The sequence below is a fragment of a genome, unplaced genomic scaffold (assembly GCF_019419815.1).
Source record: "Pyrus x bretschneideri cultivar Hongxiangsu unplaced genomic scaffold, Pyrus_bretschneideri_v1 Contig53, whole genome shotgun sequence".
NCBI lineage: Eukaryota > Viridiplantae > Streptophyta > Magnoliopsida > Rosales > Rosaceae > Pyrus > Pyrus x bretschneideri.
The window spans coordinates 1,934,559-1,952,795 of NW_025999791.1; the positions used below are offsets into that span (position 1 = coordinate 1,934,559).

The 18,237-nt window shown below is 34.0% G+C and overlaps 1 pseudogene; it reads right to left on the minus strand.

The window, feature by feature from the left end:
* Positions 1 to 2,734: 2,734 nt before the first annotated feature.
* On the minus strand, positions 2,735 to 6,869 carry LOC103968055 (annotated as a pseudogene).
* Between the last annotated feature and the right edge of the window lie 11,368 nt (positions 6,870 to 18,237).

The following is an 18,237-nucleotide window of genomic DNA, read 5'->3' on the forward strand; positions in this document are numbered from 1 at the left end:
GTAGTTTTATCATATTTCTTCCCATGAAATATTTTATTATAAGAAGAGATGTGAGGCACGATTTGCCTACTCAACTGCTTAGAGAATTTCTAATGGAAGATGCAAAATGTTTTGAAATTTGTATTTTCCATTTTAAGTTAGCTGGAAAACATTCTAATGACGGGATGTAGAATACCCATCTTCACGGGGACATGTAAATAAAAATGTAAATATACATCCCTTTTTACATGTTTTGAAGGTGGGTCCTGGCAGTCAAAGAATGAACAATAAATAGAATCTCAAATTTACATCTCTCTCATAAGAGTATAACTAGCATTTACACATCCTGAAAAATGTAATATATAGCTTTTACAACTCAAATTTTCTCTATTAGAGATGCTCCTACACCATTGAAGATGCTCTATTATGAATGCCAAAGCTAGAAAAGGGTGCTATATTGTGGAGTGGAGAATGCTATTTGTTGATCAGCTTACTAATAGTACTGAGATAATCTCCATTGATGAAGAAGAAGATTAAAGAAAGTTTTGATGAATTTGGAGAAAGAACAAGAGAAAGAGAAAGAGAGAGAGAGAGAGCAACGAAAGCAAGAATCTGAGTGGTTTCTAATTAATAAGAAAGTGAAAGCATTACGACACTTTATAATGGTAACAAACTACTCTATGATTGAAGGACTGTGGAGAGATTACATTTGAGCAGTTTAAGACGATGATAGCCCAGCCGAGTTCTTATGATTGAAGGATAGTGGAGAAATTACATTTGAGCAGGGTTCGGCTGAGTCCTAAATGAACTAAAACTGTTAAGGATTGACAATCGATTCTGATAAATTTGGGGTTATTCAAAGGATCGGAATGAATGCTTAATCAGATAAGAATGAATTAAGTTCAAAAATGGACTAGGTTTAGAGTCATGTTTCGAATGGATTAGTTTTAAGTTTCGGTAAAGGAAGGATGGGTTGGAATATTCAGAGAAATGTCGAGGAGGGCCTTGCCTATAAATAGAAGGGCCTTCACAACGAGAAAATGATCTTCAACTTAACACAAAAATCAGCGCTCTGTGCAAAACCTTCTCACACCCTGAGAAAAATATTAACTGCTCACTAACTCATCTCCGTTGGTAGATATTCAGTTTGGTAAAACATCACTGTGTCAACAATCGGCGACACCTTTAGTTTGATTAAACATTATTGGAGTTGTAGAACCTACATGGCCTAGGAGACTTTCGGTTTGGTTAAACAACACTCTCATATCCTTGTTAGTTGTCTATCCAAGTCTCAGCAAACGAGGAATTCTCTATTTTTTAGTCTAAAGAGGTCATCTCATCAGTTTCAGCAAAGTGAGGTGTTCCCATGTTACTCATTGTTCAGCACAACAAAATTCGAATCAATTATTGAACTTCGCACTGAGATTAGTAACCTTGCCTTCATGTTTTAAGAACCCTAGGCCGAGACTGTTCCTTTCTCAACTGTAGTCGCTCGGTCTAGAAAGCAGCGTGCTTTGACACCACAACCACAATCTTAGTCACTCGACTCACCTCGGTGGCAAGTTGGCACGCTCGCATCGACTACAAGAAGGACGCAGTTAGCTCTTAGTTACTCAGCTTATGCGTCACGTAGGCTTGGTAATTTTTAAAGTCAACAATTATAGAATTGTTTCAATTTATTTGCAATTATGTTGATACTCAATAAAATACACACATGCGTGCGCGCGCGCACACACACACAAACTAATTTGTTGGTGTACTTAATTAATTTTATCTAGTTTTTGCATAACACTTTTATTTCAAGCAACGGGATGTCTTGCTTCGTTTTAGGGCTTTGAGTTTGTCTCTGGAAATTCTGTAAATAATCAGAAATAACGGGCTTGTCAGGGTTAAGATCTGAAACTTTAATTTTTTTTAGCTTTAATTGGTTCATTGACTATCATGTCCATATATGCAAGGATTTTGTTGGTTTTGGTTGTCATGTCCCTCTATGCAAAGAGAGATTCTTTGCCCGATTAGAGGTGGTGTGAGACGAGATTGCATAAAAAGTGAGACAGGGTTAACATTATAGTGCGGTAGGACAGGATTCTTTGTGTCTTAGTCCGTAGGGATGACCTGATCCTGTCTCTAGACCTTAGAATTTCTTTGATTCAACAGCCACTACATGGATGAATAATCTCTCCAAAATCAGCTTTGTGATCAGTGATTCACCGACCACTACATTCAGGGATCCCACCTTATTCTCAAACCTTGCGGCTCGGTTGATGGGCACTCCGGTAGCTAGGCTCGTCTTGCATACAAATTCTGGTGGTTATACAAGACTATTTTAGTTTTTTAGTTTTTTAGTTTTTTTTTTTTTTTTTAAATGTCCTTTTATGCAAGGCTCCAATTTTAAGCACTAAACCTTGATGTGTCAATGGACCACACGATCATTTTTGCATGATCACTAACTATACTTATTGAGAAAGAATTTCACATTGATGAGAGAAGAGACCTTACTTAAGCTTATAATTAATTAAGTTGGGCTACTATTAAATTTTCCTACAAAAAAGAAAAAAAAAAGGGGATCAGGGTAGTGTATTTATTTACAACTGCGATGCAATGACAGTGGAAGGTTGTATTTTATTTTGTTATAATATATATTCCACAAGGAGCCAAGAACCTTTAATTTTTTTTTTGAAACAAATGATATTACCACTATAATGTAGTACTAAGTGGCAGAAACTTTATTATTCTCTTCATTTTTACCACGCAGTTACGCTTGAGCTAGCTGATTAATATCAAATGGAACAGCATCAGTAGGAAGCGTGGCATTGTATGCTCTTCCGCCTAGAACAACATTTGAACTCTCACTTGGATGGATTGCATCCCAAAACGAATACTGAGTCCTGTTTTGGCATGGGGTATTGAAGGGAACGCATAGCCCGGTCTCACGTACCACCTCACAGCATGGCGCATCAAAAATCACAGAACCTGAAATACCAAACAACTGATAAAGCTCTACACTTATTTTCCACCCTAATTGAGATTAATTATGTTAAATACCAAGCGAAAGAAAGTATATAAGAAAATAGTTACGTACCAAGAGATGCAGCGGCACTGGATAATCCAATCCCGTAGAAATCTATATAAGTGAACTTAGCGTCGGTTAGGTTGCTGTTAAGGTCAGCGACAAGTGATTGAAGCCTTGCGTTGAAAGATTGGACTGCACTGTTGATGTTATCTGAGCATAAAGAGACGTTGTTTGTGCTGCGATTACACATAGCCACTTCAAAGGGTATAGAACCAATTGTACCGAGCCCGAAAAGGGCTATCTTTCTTGCCCCAGAATTGTACAACGTCTAGCATTCCAGTAAGTTATTCAGTGAGTAGAGGTAAATAACATATTTTTAGTTAATATGAATAGGTTAATCTCTTACTAGTATCTCACATGGTATGTCGTCATACTCTGAATTTAGAATGAAGGTTTGAATAACAGTGAGTTCACCTTATTTGTTTTCTAAACTAAAAGTTTGACAACATAACATGCATGCTCGTGTCTAGGAAGAGAAAATTAAACTAGAATCGGGAAACATCGAAGTTTTACCACTAACTTTTATTTGCCCAGAATACTGTTGAATAAGAACTCCTGAATATTGCTCAGAGGTAAATTGGCGGCTAGTTGGGTATAACCTTGGCATGAAGTAGTTGTTAATGTAGTCATTACTGCCAATTGCAACTGTATATATGCACTTTCCCAGGTATTGAATAGTTGCTGAATTATTATTTCCCTGAAGGGAAACAATCTGTCTTACTATGCTTTGGTGATTCACCAACTGCTCATTAAAGGTTACTCTCATACCCTACAAATTTAAATATTGGATTATAGGGATATTTGTTGTTCCAATAACATAACTTTGCAGGGAAAATCATGCATAAAGATAAAAAATAATAAATAAAAATAAAAACGTACGTGAATAATTAGAAAGAAAAATTAATGAGTCTGTGAAATTATATAGTTACCTGGTTCCGTCCCGATTCATCACGAATACCTGCTGCACACCGGATGCATAATTCACACCGTGGAGTATATTCCATCCTATTGCAGTAGCAAAAGGTGGAATGTAATGACTAAAGCCTAGTAATTCAGCTGTAATGAAATGTTAAACTAGTTAGCATGATGATGTTGATTTATAAATGAGTTCACGCTAAGAAGGGTTTTTCCCTTTTTTTTTTTTTTTCTTTTTTTTCTCTTTCACAAGCGATAATACCATTTACTACATTAATAATTAAAATGGAAGATTTAAACTCGAGAGATAATGTATTGAAAAAGAATGTCATGTCCACCACTTGCTATGCCAAAAAGTGTACCAAATAAGCGACTTATAAATTACTTATCTATGTACCAAAACTGTATCATATCTCTTCCATTTTCCCCTCGCATTTTTCCTTTTCTATGTATCAAATACAAAAAAAATGTACCAATCTTGAGAAGAAAAAAAAACATATCAATAAATCGATTTATAAATTACCCAAAAATAACTAAAATTGTTAACAAAATAAAACACATGAATTTCATAAGCAAAATAGAAAACATAAGTACGAAATTAAAAACAAATGTATTCGATCGTTGTTTATGGTTAGATTAAATATTGAATATAAATTTTTTTTTTTCTGGCAATAAAAAGGGGGACAACTAGTGGTAAGTCACGGTTGTCCATCCTTTTCGGACCCGAAGAGACTATGTGGAAATTTCACCAGCTCGTGGCCACAAGTAGACTCACCAGTTCGGAGTATTAAATCCGGGACCTCCCACATTTTTTTATGAGAAAATTAGAATTAAATGCCTCATTTTAGACTTTTGTAAATTAAACATTTATGTTTTTTGAGTTTTTGATTAAGCTTTTGAAACATTTGATTAAAATACTTAGACTTGAAATACTTTAAATTAATTGAAATTAATTTACACTTAAATATCCGCTATATATTTTAAATAATTTCAACTATATTTAAGTCTAAAAATTTAAACTTTTCAAATCTAAATGTACACTCACGACAAATGGAAACGTACCAACATTAAATGAAAATGTAGCAACGTCAAATGAAGCGTACCAACCTCGAAAAAAAATGTACCCAATTATAACCTATATTAAAATGAATATTCATCTTTTTGGAATGTTTAAAAATATGTTTGATTTATACACAATGCTCTAGATAGTCTTTTTTTTTTTGTAGATAAGTCTGGAACAACTTTTAGTTGATCGGAGATAAATCCTTATTATTGTAGATAATGCTAAATAATAACGATAAATCATATAATTTTGAATTAACAAAAATGTTATTATCCGTTGATTAATGACTCTTTCTAAAGAAAAAAAAATTAATTAAAGTAATTTAAACTTTTACATTGTTAACGACTCTTTCTATAAATAATAATAATAATTAATTAAAGTAATTCCTCATTATTAGAACAAAAAATAATAAAACTTATGTTTTGAAAACAAACGTAAATTTAAATGTATCATGTAACTAAATGTACCATTATAATCAAACATTCCTAACAACGAGTTTTGTTACATTCTATTTAATTTACTAAAATAAATATTTTAATAAAAATAAAAAAAATCTTAAATCATCATAATAAGAGATGCATAAAAATAGGAGGAAAAAAGGGAATGCTAACGTGAATAGACTTCTAATGAAATAAAATTAAAGTACCAAAATTGTAGAGAAAATGTTTAATCAAATTTGCAAAAGGAATAGATGTTTAGTCTATAACATTTAAAAACGAGGCGTCTAATTCAAAACGTCCATTTTTTTATTTATTGAGGAGTCGCAATCTGCATCCTTACCACTGTATTTTTTTTGTTCTTAGCCTTTGTTTGGCAAGCTGCTGTTAGTTTTCGATGATATCTTTAATTTAATAATGTCTAGACAAATTCATGATTTATTGAAAAAAAAAAATCAAAGAAAAGAATTGATAAGATCAGATAAGTCTTACACCCTCAATTCAAATATTGAAATTCTTGTAAAACTGTGAAAATTTTGGATCATCACCCCACTTTATTTCTTGGGGTCAAAATAAAAAATCAAAATAGTAGGGTATGCCGTATAAAAACGGAGAATCTATTCTCTTTACTTGATATATTGAATGTAAAGTTAAGTATTGGGTTTGTTTTTTTAAACAAAGTATTATGGGGTTTTTAACATAAAGAAATGCCACTAAATTTTGTGCAAAAAGACCAAACGACTGACCAATAACATCAACCAAATTACGTCCGTTGGAAAACCTTCCGGTTGGACCTCTTGGAAAATCAATGCCGTAGGGCTTATAATTCGCTTTAGCCAACGTTAAAATGCCATTGTTGTTTCCACTGTCGGATAATGAGTCTCCAAATATGAAGTAACATGGAACTTGTGGTTCCCCATCAACAAAACAAGAATAATGTAAGTTTGAAACGAACAACAAAATGGGGAACACCCACAAAAATGGCTTCATAATTTCTACGTTCATGCCAACGAAGAAGAAAATTAAAGAAGAAAGATAAAGCCAAATGCCAAGGTGATGATGGGTTAAAAAAAATTGGTGGTTTGGTAAGTAAACTAAATGGGAGGACTTACATATATATATGCTTCAAAAGAATATTGGGTTGTTTAATTTTAACCAAAATTAACCAAACTAACGCCTAGTGGAGGTGATGGTCCTCATTTATATTTGACTTTGCATTAGTAAACTTTTATTTTTGACCTAATTTCTCTTGTTTTTTTTTTTTTTTTAAATGACTAGTAGGTGACTTCGCCACGACAGTCCACCCTTTCGAAGGCCAGGAAGACATACAGAGGCCTCCCCCTAGCCACAATCGTGTGATTCACTAGTGCCAGGAATCGACCCTAGGACGTGTCATGTGGAATACGGGTCTGAAATTCGTCTCATATACCAATGGACCACCCTGTGATGGTTTTTTTGGCCTAATTTCTCCACCAACCCATAAAATACAAAATCACACGCGTTCATTCAGTTGGTGCCCTAAGATGATTATCTTTTTTATTAACATATGACATACTACTTGAAAACTAAGACCACAAACAATAACCTAGCTATGATCCTGATTCAAAGCCAATGGATGGTTAGGATTTGAGCTGACTTGTGGTTCTGTCCCAAGCTTAGCTGCATGAGTTTTGGCTACGTAGTCGTTTCTCTTCCCCAATGAATAAAACAGAGAAGCAGAGCTCCATGTTTGAGCTACTGTGAATCTTATTTTCTCTTGGCAACAACATCAACTCTTCTCCAAATCTTATCAGTTTTTGCGTACGGATCACTAATCTTCAAGTTAAAACACTTAAACCTAAAAACTTATACCTTAATCTAAAAATTGAGATCTAAATAATGAAAATGGTTAACTAAGCTCCGTCGCTTTGATCAGCTACTTGTCAGTGGCCGTGGTTGCCATGTTTTATTTGAATGCAATTATATCAATAAAATAAAAATGTAGAGGTTGGATACAGTTTCTTCATGCGGAGAAAATTCGTGTGAGGCTCAACTTGTCACTAGATTTTGGTAAATGGCACTGCTGCCCACTCAAAATTGTCGCTTGTTCCGATTCATGCATGACTTTCTTAAATATATATATATATATATATATATATGTATGTATAATGCTTTCATAATTAAGCAAATAATAAAAAGATTTTGTTTTTAGTTTTACTATTATTAAAAACTTGCCCGATTGGCAGTTGGACTTGTCCAAATAAATTTAATTTTTGTCTCATTGCTTGTAATTTGCATTTTCTTCAAGTTATTACTTTGTTGTTCAAGTTATTACTTCGTTGTTGAATATATAACAGGAGTCTAACTTCCTTTACTTTCTGTCTTTCCCTTTTCATATAACTTGTCCTACGTTATCTTCTTACATTTATATGAAAATTGCATACTGAGTTAAATCAAGACTCCACCGGTTTGTGATTATCACTTGGCATACACAAAGAAATATTTAAAGTCTTTGGCTTAACGAGGCATAGAAATAACTTAAAGTAGATTGAACCCCATTATGGCACGGTCTCTTGATTAGAAGCTCTGTTTACTTGTGGCACAAGTTTACGATCTAACAATTACATCATACAATCTTTCTATTGCCCTGAGTCAACAGTAACACATCTGACACTAACAATAACTCATTTAAAAGAGCCTAATGCCTATTAAGACTTCCAAAGGCATTTTTAAACTGACATAACGCCAACATGCCCCTTTTATCCTCAATCTCTTTCAATGCCTCTAGATTATATTAGGGTAACCATAAATGATGAGTTGAACAAACGCAATTTGAAAATGCAATTGTACAAAATAGTAGTTGGATGAGAAGAACAAAGAATTTGGACGGGAGGCTTGTTAGGTTTCCCTCTTGGATGCTGCACCGTCACTTTTTGTTGATTTAATATTAATAAGTGAACTTTAATTTAGGGTCAAATTTGAAATATTATAAATTTCAACGGGGTGTCCAAAGAAACTTTTAAATTGAAGTGAGAGTGTTCAGAGATGAAAATCTCCATAACAAAAAAAAATAATATATATATATATATATATTTTATTTCGCTAGAATTTAAATGTCGAATTCGATACTAAATTTTTATGGTTCGCCTATTATTAATTTAACCCAACCATTTTACTCTTTAATTCAATTATATTATTGTATTCAAGAAAAGAATTAATCAAGTTAAGATCCTGGGCATTTTTTAGCCAATTCATAACCCAAGCTTGTTGGCTAAAGAAACCCCTTGTGTCATATGGTTGACTTGGTAAAACCACATGATTGACTGTCTTTTTGTTATTTTTAAGGCTTAGTTGGATCAATAGTCTCCATGATAATAGGGTAATCGGAAGCTACCCCATGTGATAACAAAAAATTAGGATTTATGCTCATGTGGTGAAGTTTGTTAGTATGTAGGCCCAAAATTGAAACTTTTATCAATCATCCGTTAATTGCAAGCACATGAGGCTCACATGTGGGGCTAAAAAGATAAGTAGCCTCCCAATTAATGGAGAGTTCTATTTTAGCCTCATATATGTGGCTCACATGCTAATAAATAACGGAGAGTTGATGGAATTTTTAATTTTGGGTGTAATCCTAATAGACTTCATCACATGAGCTTAAATCCTATTTTTTTTATTTTTTATTTTTTTTACCAATTAGGCCTATTTTTAATGTATACAATGGTGAAGATTTAAGATAAGCTTAGTGGGTAGCCATAATTAGGTATCGAATTCTTTATGTATAAGAGTCAAATTTAGATATCACACTTAGTATTAGTGACACACTTATATTATAATAAAAGTAGAAGAGAATAATTATTCATTTTGAGAGGATTAAAATTTAGAACAGCATGACATGAATGAATAAATAAATAAATAAATTATAAATAAAATAAACTTGTTACATTTAATCTTACCATTTTTTGTAGAGATTGTAATGGATAGTTTCCTTAATAAGTAATTCATTTACTAATTTACGGTATAGTGATATTCCTCTTTACTTGTAAGTGAGAGGTTTTAGGTTTGGTTTTCACCAAAGGTGGATTCTCTCCAAATTTCCATCGTGAGATTTAGCCCACTTTCACACCCCATCCTTAAAGTAGATAATATCATATATATGTTTTTAGGAAATAAAAAAATCTTCATCTATTTAAACCTCTCACTTACGATTGGACATTAATTTTATTCTAAACATTAATCTTTTAAAACTGTATATTTCCTTTAAAACATGTCAGACTATTATGTTTATTTACTGATAAAAAAAATAAAATTATGTTTATTTGTATTTACTTTATTATTTTTCGATTGTCATTAAGATTTCTTGCTTAGTAAGGATGGAAGTTTCTTCATTGCATTAAACATGAGTTTGGCATGTCATAAAAGTTTGGTCAATAACAGCCCCCTCTATCAATATTTGTTATACATATTTTAACTAGTATTTCGGTTTTCATACACACAAACCCAATATTTTCTTCAAAAGGATTTAGAGAATTTTCCATTGTACAAGAGGAGGCATCATACAAAGTTGGAGTAGGAGCAAAATGATAAAAGATGTTGGTATTTTCCATATAGGACCATCCATGATCAAGGTTCTAAAAGACGGTAGGCTAGTCGGAAGGTGGAATGGGGCCTAGCATCTAGGCGGATTTAAGTCAATCTATTATATTTCATGTAAATAAGTTTATGTTATACATAAAATATATATACTTTGATGATAAACTACAAAATAGAATGACATATATATTATGAAGTATTGGAACATAATGAAAACATGGGGAACAAGCCTATAAGGTGTGTTCATTTAAGTATTCAACAAGTCTCTTACAATCTATTGAAAAAAAATTATAATTAAAAATAAAAGTTATCTATTTTATGTCTAAGTGAGATGCAACCTAGGTGGGTCTGGAAGGGCTAGGCGGGCGCCTCAGCAGGTTTAGAAGCCCTTTCTTAATTTTCAAACGCCTATGTATTAATCAGGACGGTTGCCAGCGCCGAGCGCCTAAGTGGGGCTAGGCGGGGATGTTTAGAACAGTGGTTAATTGTATAAAAATGTTTACAAATGCTTGACTTGCAAATGCCTCGAGACAACTTTACAAAAAAAATTGCATTTGACATTTAAGGGGATGTCGTTCCCCTATTTCATTGAAGAATTATAGTGAGAGCAGAAGAGAACTTGGAAAATGCAGGTTATCGAACCCCGTACTTCATGTCATTATAGAGAGCGGAGAGATAGATCAGGAGATGACTTGGAAATTGAGACAAACGAAAAACAGTGGATGGATGACATGTCATTTAAGAACGAAAATGATAGGAAGAATGAAAAATGGTGATGCAGGTTATCGAATCTCGAGCCTTCCGCTTGCATAGCGAGCAACATCCCCAATGTGGCATTTTGTTTTGAATGGTTTTATTTAACTATTTATTGCGATAAAAAAGAAAAAAGAAATGAAAAATCTTCCGCTGCTGGAATTCGTACCGGAATTATAAACTTTGGTGATGAGTCGATTTTATACTACATATTACTTCCTATTCTTGGTATATTTTGGTGAGATTTTGATGCTTTGTTATGTACTTTTAATGTAGGACATGCGAACTTGTTTTGAGTTAAAAGTAAAACGGTGGAATTTTTCAGTAATTCCAATTGGAGTGGGTTCGTGAATCTGTCAAGAAGATTGTGTCAAAATTTCATAATTTTATCTCGAAGCATTAGATCGTGGTGAATTAATTTATACCCAACGTGCAATGCTGACAGATTGGGCTGAAGAGCTTATTTGCGACTTTTGGGCTGGAAGATGATGGATTTTGGACTTAGGCTCTTCTTTGAACTTGAATAGGAGGTCATGATCTTTAGTTTGAGTCGTTTTGGGCCTGTTTTGGAGCCCTAAAGGTCCAGAAACGTGGCTATCTGTTTGATGCGCAGATTTCCTAGTCAGAATAGGAATGTAATTCCTAGTTATCCTTTTATTATTTAATTTCCTAGTTTTTAGAAAACCTTTTCTAGGTAGGGTTTTATTTTCTAGTAGTATAAATATGCTTTTTAGCCATTAGGGTTTGGGGGAGAACGCAGGCATTATTTTGGAGAATTTCAGACTTTTTACCTACAAAGTGTTTTCATTCTTTTTTCTAGTTAATATATTTTCTTTAGTTTTTATTATAGTTGTTCGTAACTAATTTCCGTTTGCTAGGGAGAAGCCATAAGCCTTAGCATGAATATGTGATTTTATTAATTTGCTTATGAATGGATGCATGCTTGCTTTCAATTATTAATCACTGTGATTAAACTATCTAATTGTCTTAGTAATTCGAGACCATTAGGATTCTCAGACAAGTAATTTGATGCAATTTCTATTGGAACATCACCTTGAAATTGAGGAGGGCTTCTTGTGATTAGTAATTGTAAGTTCACTTAAGGCGAACATCACGCTCTTAAGGGTTGCATGGTTTTTTTAAAGGGTTTTCACAAAGCTTATTGAGTCTTGCATGTTTAGATTGGATATGAATATCTCAAACAGGTTGCATGTTAAATATACATTTTCGCTTGAACATCATGAGGAAAATATGTATTAGGAAAGCCTAACCTTCAAAGCATGTGTGAAGAAATTCATAAGTAATTGGTAAAATTGCATAGGATTGTTAATGGTGACAGCAAAACCCTAGTGTTTAAATTGTTTTCCAAAACCTTTGTCTTTTGCCTTCTTTACTTTGTCAATTATTTAATTATTTTTATTTAAATTCGTTTTTATTATTTTAAATTCTAAAATCAACCTTTTCGAAACTTTGTTCTAAATAATTAGTTAATGATTAGTTTAAATACAAATTATTCAATTAATCCATGTGTAAACGACCTTACTTGAGCTGCTATATTATGATAACCTTGTACTCTTGCAAGTATTTTTATCTCTACTTTTGTAGGTGGTAAAAATCCTATCATTTGGTTTAATCATTGCTACAACAGATGCTTGTGACAACTCAAGCAGTTAATTGTATATAAATGTTTACAAATGATTGACCTACAACTGCCTCAAGACAACTTTACAAAAAAAAAAAAATGCATTTGACATTTAAGGGGAAGTTGTTTGCCCATTTCACTTAAGAATTATAGAGAGAGCAAAACAAAACTTGGAAAATGAGATACCTGAAAAAAGTAAATGAACAACATGTTAAGAACAAAAATAAAAGGAAAAATGAAGATGCAGGTTATTAAACCTCGTACCTTTCGCATGCATAACGAGCTACATCCTGACTTGGCGTTTTGTTTTCAATGTTTTATTTAACTGTTGCTTTTGATAAAATAGAGAGAAAAAAAAATAGAGTAAATTACACTTTCATACCTCAGGTTTGGGGTCTATTTCAATTTCTTACAACATCTTTAAAATATTTCACTTTCATATCTTAAGTACCATTTTATTTCAAAATAATACTTCCGTTACATTTTCCATCCATTGATCTGTTAAATGCTGATGTGGCTGCCAAATGTTTGCCACCTGGCAAAAATAATAATTTTTTATTTTTTTTAAATAAACCTAAATTTTCTAAATACTAAAATAAAAATAAAAAAACTAAAATCTTATCCTCCTCGTCCTCCTCTCTTCAACCCGCAACCCCCAAATCTCCCCATCTTCATCTTCTTCCCGGCAACCTAGAAAAAAAAAAGAAAAAAAAAAAAAAAAAAAAAACCCCTTCAGTTCGTCTTCCCCCCCCCCCCCCACCTCTTCCCATCTCTTCATCTTCTTTCCCCGACCCCCTACCTGCAACCTAGATTAAAAAAAAAAAAAAAAAAAATCTCGTCTCGCCATCATCGGGTTCGTGGAATGGGTGTGGATTTAAAGAGTGAGGGGTGTGTAAAGAAGGGAAGAGGGTTGGTGCGGGAAGAAGGAAGGTCGTGGGTTGGGCGGATGTTATTTTGGTTCAAGTTTCAGGTATGGGGTTTTGAGGGGGGATGGGAAGATGGGATTTCAGCGCCCGGGGGGGGTGGAAGGGGCAGGTTAGGGGAAGGTCGCGGGTTGGACAGGTGTTATTTTGGTTGAAGGTTCAGGAATGGGGTTTTGAGGGGGGATGGGAAGATGGGGATGGGATCTGGGTTTTGTAATTTTTTTTTTCCCCTCTTCTTCTTCTTCTTCTTGCAGGATGTGGGTCGATGTTGGGGGGGGTGGGGGGAGGGGAACTGGGTTTAGGCTTTTTTTTTTTTTTTTTTTTAATTTATTTATTCAGGTTTTTTTTAAAAAAAAAAAATTATTATTATTTTGCCACATAGCAGATATTTGGCAGCCACGTTAGTATTTAACGGATCAATGGATGGAAAATGTAACGGATGTATTATTTTTGAAATAAAATAGTACTTAAGGTATGAAAGTGAAATGTTTTAAAGATGTTGTAAAGAATTGAAATAGACCCCAAACTTGAGATATGAAAATGTAATTTACCCAAAAAAATAAAGTTTTCCTCTGCCGGTGTTTAAACCTATAATCATAATCTTTGTTTTAACAATTGCTATAGCGGATACTTTGTGTCAACTTGATGATTTAATTGTATATAAATTTGACCTACAAATGCCCTGAAACCCTATACAAAAATGAACAACTCACCTCTCAATTGCAAGTGACATATATAGGGGCTTGTATTTGTTGTATTTCAAGTCTTAAAAATATTTATCATTTTTTATAAAATATATACACACACACACGTAAAAGATTTGTAACTTAAGTGATTAAAAATATTTCATGTGTTCAAATCAAACTTTCCCTTATATTGGGGTGTATATTAGTGGCAGATCGTTCTTCCCTCCTCTGGTGGCATTGTCTTTTGACAATTTGGAACTATATAAAGAATGGTCCATTTAACCCTTGATTGTATAATATGGGTGTGGTGGTAGGTGCAAGACTTATGTTGAATCATGGAACCAAAATATATTTAATTGACCAATTGAAACCCTAATTAAGTAAAACGTATTGTCCATGCCTTGGTGGGACAACATTTTGATATAATAGTGATTTGGTCTCTCTATTGACTATAATAGGCAGTTTTAGAGGAATGCTAAAATCATGTCCTCCGTATTCTATAGATAAGTAAATTACAACTAATTTATTGTAGTTTGGTTTATCAAATTCGTGATCCTAATATTTTGTTGTTGCTCTTATAATTTCATAAGTATCTTACAATAGGAGCATGCTTTAGCGACTTCGTATCGAGCGGATAAGTTCCCATCCAACGATATAAAACTAAAGGATCCAAAACTAATTAAAGGATGACAGAAAAGGACAGATGACATCTCTCATATTCGGAGTAGGATTTTCTCCCCTTTTTTTTTTTCCTCCCCTTCCCTCCTTTTCCCTCCCTTCCTATTTGAACGATTACGGTTAAGCCACATCAACATTTTATATTAATTTTTTATAGAAAGAGAAAGACAAAATAGAAAATATTAAAGAAGGGGATGGAAAAATGAGAGGAGAGAATCCTAGACCCTCATGTTCAAGGGTAAGTCCAGCAAGTTCTAAGTTCTAACCGTTGACTTAACAAACAGAACGGAGACAAAACTCTCGTCGTTGAATCGCTGTTTTATTAGGCCCCCTTAACGGTTAGCATCAGCAACTCTTTTGATCTCATCCTTCTTGACTGCATAACTGCACTGAAAATATTAACAATCGTCAGCGAGGAAATGAGGAATCAAGGGAAATAAATGAAATCAGACTAATAGATTATAGGGTAAAATATAAAAAAACTACCTCAACTATTGGGGTCACGACAGTTTCATACCTCATCTTTTAAAATTGACAATGTCATACCGCATCCTACGAATTTGTGACAATGTCATACCTCCATCAATTTTTCTGTTAGTTTTTCTGTTAAGGGCTGACATGGCTTGATTCAAGACCTACTTTCTATTAAAAAATTATTAAAAACTAAAAAATAATTATTTAATATTTTTTAAATATTAAAATAATAAAAAGTAGGGAAAAAAAAATAACCCTCATTTCGTCCCTCCCCCCCCTCCTCCCTCCTCCCTCCTCCCTCCTCCCTCCTCTCTCCTCTCCCCATCTTCATCTTCTTCCCCCACCTGCAAATCCCAACAAACAAACAAACAAAAAAAAAAAAAAACCAATTTGTCTTCCCCCACACCCACACTCAGTTTCCCTCACACCCACACTCAATTTCCCCCACACCCACAGCCACACTCTTCTCCCTCCTAGAACCCAGAGAGAAAAAAAAAAAAAAAAAAAAAAAACCAGATCCCGTCGACGGGAAGATGGGTGCAGAGAGAAGGTGGAGGATGGGTGCGGAAGAGGATGTGGAGAATGGATGAGAGTGGTGGATTTGGGGTTTGATGGGTTTTCAAAAAAATTTTTTTTTTTTTCCTTCCTCCTTTTTTTCCTCTTCTTCTTCTTCCTCCTCCTCGTTCATCTTCTACCGCAGGGGAGTTGATGGTTTTCAAAAAAAAAATTCCTTTCTCCTTTTTTTCCTCTTCTTCTTCTTCTTCCTCCTCCTCCTTCTCCTTCTTCTTCTTCCGCAGGGGGGGTGTTGATGGGTTTTCAAAATTTTTTTTTTTTTCCTTCCTCTTTTTCTTCTTCCTCCTTCTCCTTCTCCCTTCTTCTTCTTCCACGCCAACCCAGGGGGGAATTTTTTTTTTTTTTTTTTTTTTCCTTCCTCCTTTTTTTTTCTCTTCTTCTTCTTCCTCCTCCTCCTCCTCCTCCTTCTCCTTCTTGTTCTTCCGCAAGGGGGGTTATTGGGTTTTCAAATTTTTTTTTTTTTTTTTTTTTTTTTGGGTTTGCAGGTGGGGGAAAGAAAATGAAGATGGGGAAAGAGAGAGAAGGGGGAGGGGGAGGAAGGGACGAACTGATGGTTTTTTTTTTTTTTTTAACTTATTATTATTATTTTAATATTTAAATAATATTAACTATTTTTTTTTTTAGTTTTTAATAATATTTTAATGATTTTTTAATAGAAAGTGGATCCCGAATCAAGCCACGTCAGCATTTAACTGAAAAATAAACGGCCAAGTAACGGAAGGTATAACATTGGACCAAATTCTAAAGATGAGGTATGACATTGTCAATTTTAAAAGATCAGGTATTAAAGTGTCGTGACACCAATAATTAAGGTAGTTTTTTGTACTTTACCCTAGATTATATAACAAATTTGGAAATAAACTCAAAGATAAAAGTGGTTTGGAGAAAGTAACAAGTAATATGCAAATAAGCGCATCGAAAGCAAGTAATCAGTACCTGTTTGAGGTGAGTTCATCAGCCAAACACTCTGCAAGTAATCAGTACTTACATTACTTCTTCAATGCTACAACCAGGCTTGTCCTTGCTTTTAAAACGATTGTTTAGGCCTCCAAAATACCCACTAACTGTTTTATCACCTTGGCCACAGTTTCAGCTTTTTTTAATCTCTTCTTCTTTTTGGTCCTTTCCTGGGTTGAAGGTTGAACAGGAGAGGGTGTTTCAGCATCGACTATGGCCTAAGTCCATTATCATTATATATATCATTATTGGAGCTTCTAGGCATTATTATTCATAAAACCTTGTGAGGGGGCCCTGCACCTTCCCCTATAACAGCTCATTGTTTAAACAGAATGTCCAGTTGATATGAAGACACATTCTCCGTTGATTTGAGAAAATATTTCTCTCCTTCACTTTTATATCCCACCACTATTCGCTTGCAATGATAGTTTGGCCCCTCTATGGATCCGCCGCTGCGTGCCACTTCCCAACGTCGAGCTAATGGCTGCTTCTGCTTTCTGACAACTTAACTTTCCCGTAGAGTACAACTTTGCTTCAGAAGGCTGCTACTGAGAAGGTGTTGGTGCATGTTGACAAATGCAGTATATTGTTGTGATTAGTTTCCCGTAGATATTGTTCTTTTCATTTTACCTGTCTTTTTTGTACTTCTCAAACCCCTGGGATGAATATTTAAGGCATTTTGTTTGAAATTTTGTGTCATGGCCTGTTTAATTTTTGTTCATATATTGGTGACTAAACTTTCAATCTGGTTTAATTTTTGTTCCTAAACTATAAATTTGTGAACTGAGATCCATGTTAACCAAACGTGTACTTTTGGTCCCAAATGTTAATTTCCATTTAACTAAGGGGTTGTTTGATAATTAATTGATGAGTACATTTTATATTATATATTTTATCCTATTCTTAGTATATTGTGGTTTATAATTTGGAAGAATTTTGATACTTTGAATTGTATTTCTAATATATATAGGATTTTCGACTTCTTCTGGAGCAAAACATGATCAAATGATCGAATTTTGGAGTAATTCCAATTAGAGGACGTTCATGAGTCACTTAGCTTGATTGTGTCAAAATATCAGTTTTTTCTACCAAGCGATGATTTTCTGGCAATAAAATAAAGGAGCCATGCGCAGTGCTTGAATAGTGACGTTTTGGGCTTGAATGATATTTTTGGAGCCCAAGATGACCTCGGATGGGTGGCATTCTGGAGATGTGTTCATAACGTCCTGATCCTTAAAACAAGCTATTATGGGCCGGATTTGGTGGAGATTTGAAGTTAAAATGTGGCTAGACAAGTACTTGGCAGATTTTCCTAGTTTAATTACAGTTTTATTTTCTAAGATATTTTACTTTTATTTAGTTTCCAAGTTGGAATAAGAGACCTATGTTTTAGGGTTTGTGGGATGGCTCAGCGAACATATTGCTTTACCGTTCTTAATCTTTGGAACGCTTTCTTTTATGCAACTTTGGAGTCAGAGAGTAATTGCTAGGGTTCTTGGAGATTTTCTACTT